This window comes from Arachis hypogaea, chromosome 16, assembly GCF_003086295.3.
Source record: "Arachis hypogaea cultivar Tifrunner chromosome 16, arahy.Tifrunner.gnm2.J5K5, whole genome shotgun sequence".
In the NCBI taxonomy this organism is placed as follows: domain Eukaryota; kingdom Viridiplantae; phylum Streptophyta; class Magnoliopsida; order Fabales; family Fabaceae; genus Arachis; species Arachis hypogaea.
In genome coordinates this window covers 55,493,797-55,498,285 of record NC_092051.1, presented here as the reverse complement: position 1 = coordinate 55,498,285, position 4,489 = coordinate 55,493,797, and the positions used below count along the sequence as shown (strand labels likewise).

Below are 4,489 nucleotides of genomic sequence, written 5' to 3'. Positions count from 1 at the left end.
AATTCAATTACAAAGATATGAAAACTAGCCAAATGAAAAGGTAAAAGTCCCCCCTAACTTAAATTCTATCCTATTTATACACTTTCTATATTGAGCTTCTGTTGTGTTTCTTGGGCTTTGAGGCCTCTCCCTGCTTTCTTTTTGCCTTGGGTTTATGATCCATAATCTTGATGAGGCTGTTGATCCAAAATCTGTAACATTCATTGAGCCAACTTAGTGATAATCAAATAATGACACATGACTCAATAAATTGAAATTTCAGACTCATCAATCCTTCAGGCCCAATCCCCTAAACCATGATATTCAATTGGGTTTCATACCAGAGTAAGTTTAAGTTAATGTTTGTGCTCAAATACTAACTTAAACCGCAATATTGTTGGCCCAGAAACCTTTTCCAAGAGTGGCGTTTAAGTTGCAGTTTAAGCTTAAACTGTAGCTTAAACGCCAGACACTTCCAGTGATGCCTTTTGTGGAAGCACGTTTAAGCTTCAGTTTAAGGTTAAACTGAAGCTTAAACGTGGAAATGGAAGAAGGCAGCCCTGGAGGGTAACTTAGTCGAACACGTTTAAGCTTCAGTTTAAGGTTAAACTGAAGCTTAAACGTGGAGATAGAAAAGGCATCCTGGAGGTCGAACACGTTTAAGCTCCAGTTTAAGGTTAAACTGGAGCTTAAACGTGGAAGCTGAGAAAGGTAGCCCTGGAGGTGTCGAACACGTTTAAGCTCCAGTTTAAGGTTAAACTGGAGCTTAAACGTGGAAATGGAGAAAGCAACCCTGGAGGAGAAAACTTGGTCGAACACGTTTAAGCTCCAGTTTAAGGTCAAACTGGAGCTTAAACGTGGAAATGGCTCCCTGGTGCACTTCCCATTTCTGGCGTTTAACCTCCAGTTTAAGGTTAAACTGGAGGTTAAACGTGGAAATGCTTCCTGATTGGCATTCTCATTCTGGCGTTTAACCTCCAGTTTAAGGTTAAACTGGAGGTTAAACGTGGAATGCTTCTTAGGTGAGACTTTCATTCTGGCGTTTAACCTCCAGTTTAAGGTTAAACTGGAGGTTAAACTTCAGTTTCAGCATTTCTTAGCCTTCATGATTCTGGCGTTTAAGCTCCAGTTTAGGCTTAAACTGGAACTTAAACTCCACATGTGATATTCAAGCTTCCTTTATTGACTTTGTTGCTTCCTTGCCTAGCCTCTTCTTCCCTGAAATCATCCAAACAATTGCATCAAAGTCTTGCAAAATTTCATGAGAAATCTTCCATTCATAGCATTCAAGTAATATAACTAAAAACTCATGGAATTTGCATCAAAATCATACTGTTTGGATGGTTCATTGCTTTGTTCTTCTTTTAACCATTCTTGGTTACTTTAAGCTCAAGAAAATGCATAAAACATCTAAAACTATCAAAAAAAATGCTAGTGAAACTAGCCTAAGATGCCTTGGCATCAGAGTGGTGAAGAGTTAATAGGGAAGAGTGTTTATTGGGAATAGAGGATGATTGAGAAGAGAGAAGAGAGTGAGTGGAGGTAGGTGGGGATCCTGTGGGGTCCACAGATCCTGAGGTGATCCTGTGAGGTCCACAGATCTTGAGGTGTCAAGGCATTTACATCCCTGCACCAATTTAGGCATGCAAAATGCCCTTGCACACAACTCTGGGCGTTCAGCGCCAGGTTGGTGCCCATTTTGGGCGTTCAACGCCCATTTGCTGCCATTTCTGGCGTTGAACGCCAGAACCATGCTTATTCTGGGCGTTCAGCGCCAGGATGCTCCCATTCTGGGCGTTCAGCGCCAGAACTATGCTCTGTTCTGGCGTTTGAACGCCAGACAGATGCTCCTCCAGGGTGTGATTTTTCTTCTGCTGTTTTTGATTCCGTTTTTGAATTTTTTTTGTTTATTTTGTGACTCCACATGATCATGAACCTAAGAAAACATGAAAAACAATAAAAATAAGAATTAGATAAACATTGGGTTGCCTCCCAACAAGCGCTTCTTTAATGTCAATAGCTTGACAGTGGGCTCTCATGGAGCCTCACAGATGTGCAGAGCTTTGTTGAGACTCTCCAACACCAAACTTAGAGTTTGGATATGGGAGTTCAACACCAAACTTAGAGTTTGGTTGTGGCCTCCCAACACCAAACTTAGAGTTTGACTGTGGGGGCTCTGGTTGACTCTGCCTTGAGAGAAGCTTTTTCTGCTTCCTCTCCATGGTTGCAGAGGGAGATCCTTGAGTTTTAAACACAAGGGAGTCCTCATTCCATTGAAGGATTATTTCACCTCTGTCAACATAAATCACAGCTCTTGCTGTGGCCAGGAAAGGTCTTCCTAGGATGATGGATTCATCCTCTTCCTTTCCAGTATCCAGGACTATGAAATCAGCAGGGATGTAAAGGCCTTCAACCTTTACTAATACGTCCTCTACTTGTCCATAAGCCTGTTTTCTAGAGCTGTCTGCCATCTCTAATGAGATTTTAGCAGCTTGCACCCCATAGATTCCCAGTTTCTCTATTACAGAGAGGGGCATGAGGTTTATTCCTGAACCAAGGTCACACAGAGCCTTAAAGATCATGGTGCCTATGGTACAGGGTATTATGAACTTTCCAGGATCCTGTCTCTTCTGAGGCAATGTCAGTTGATCCAGATCACTTAGTTCATTGATGAACAAGGGAGGTTCAACTTCCCAAGTATCAATGCCAAATAATTTGGCATTTAGCTTCATGATTGCACCAAGAAACTTGGCAGTTTGCTCTTCAGTAACATCCTCATTCTCTTCAAAAGAGGAATACTCATCAGAGCTCATGAAGGGCATAAGGAGGTTCAATGGAATCTCTATGGTCTCTAGATGAGTCTCAGATTCCTTTGGTTCCTCAGAGGGAAGCTCCTTATTGATCACTGGACGTCCCAGGAGGTCTTCCTCCTTGGGATTCACGTCCTCTCCTCTCCTCACAGGTTCGGCCATGGCGCTTATGTCAATGGCCTTGCACTCTCCTTTTGGATTCTCTTCTGTATTGCTTGGGAGAGTACTAGGAGGGATTTCAGTGATCCTTTTACTCAGCTGGCCCACTTGTGCTTCCAGATTTCTAATGGAAGATCTTGTTTCATTCATGAAACTTACAGTGGCCTTAGATAGATCAGAGACTAGATTTGCTAAATTAGAAGCATTTTGTTCAGAGTTCTCTGTCTGTTGCTGAGTTGATGATGGAAAAGGCTTGCTATTGCTAAACCTGTTTCTTCCACCATTATTAAAGCCTTGTTGGGGCTTTTGATCCTTCCATGAGAAATTTGGATGATTTCTCCATGTTGATTTATAGGTGTTTCCATAAGGTTCACCTAAGTAATTCACCTCTGCTATTGCAGGGTTCTCAGGATCATAAGCTTCTTCTTCATAAGAAGCCTCTTGAGTACTGTTGGATGCAGCTTGCATTTCGTGCAGACTCTGAGAGATCATATTGACTTGCTGAGTCAATATTTTATTCTGAGCCAATATGGCATTCAGAGTATCAACTTCAAGAACTCCCTTCTTCATAGGCGTCCCATTACTCACAGGATTCCTTTCAGAAGTGTACATGAACTGGTTATTAGCAACCATGTCAATGAGTTCTTGAGCTTCTGCAGGCGTTTTCTTTAGGTGAATGGATCCACCTGTAGAAGTGTCCAGTGACATCTTTGATAGCTCAGATAAACCATCATATAATATATCCAGGATGGTCCATTCTGAAAGCATGTCAGAAGGACACTTTTTGGTCAACTGTTTGTATCTTTCCCAAGCTTCATAGAGGGATTCACCTTCTTTCTGTCTGAAGGTTTGAACATCAGCTCTAAGCTTGCTCAGCTTTTGAGGAGGAAAGTACTTGGCTAAGAAAGCCGTGACCAGCTTATCCCAAGAGTTCAGGCTGTCTTTGGGTTGAGAATCCAACCATAATCTAGCTCTGTCTCTTACAGCAAAAGGGAAAAGCATGAGCCTGTAGACTTCAGGATCTACTCCATTAGTCTTAACAGTATCACATATCTGCAAGAATTCAGTTAAGAACTGAAAAGGATCTTCAGATGGAAGTCCATGAAACTTGCAGTTCTGCTGCATCAGAGAAACTAATTGAGGTTTCAGCTCAAATTTGTTTGCTCCAATGGTAGGAATGGAGGTGCTTCTTCCATGTAAATTGGAATTAGGTGCAGTAAAGTCACCAAGCATCCTCCTTGCATTATTATTATTCTCGGCTGCCATCTCCTCTTCTTGTTTGAAAATTCCTAACAGGTGCTTACTGGTTAGTTGTAATTCAGAGTCCTTTCAGGTTCTGGATCTGCTTCAACAAGAATATTCTTGTCCTTGCTCCTGCTCATATGACAAAGAAGAAGGCACAGAAAAATAATAATAATAGAGATCCTTTTTTTTTTTTGAATGAGGGAGAGATGTTAGTAGATGAATAAATAAAAAAAAATAGAAGGAGATGAGAGAAAGGAGAATTTTCGAAAATAATTTTTGAAAAAGAGTTAGTGATT

General features: G+C 41.3%; 1 non-coding gene across 1 annotated transcript; it reads left to right on the top strand.

Moving 5' to 3' along the window:
• Window positions 1–3,710: 3,710 nt before the first annotated feature.
• Window positions 3,711–3,818, top strand: LOC112760925 (small nucleolar RNA R71). Its single transcript, XR_003181339.1, has one exon. It is a non-coding gene; the product is annotated as a small nucleolar RNA R71 (small nucleolar RNA).
• The last annotated feature ends 671 nt before the right edge of the window (window positions 3,819–4,489 follow it).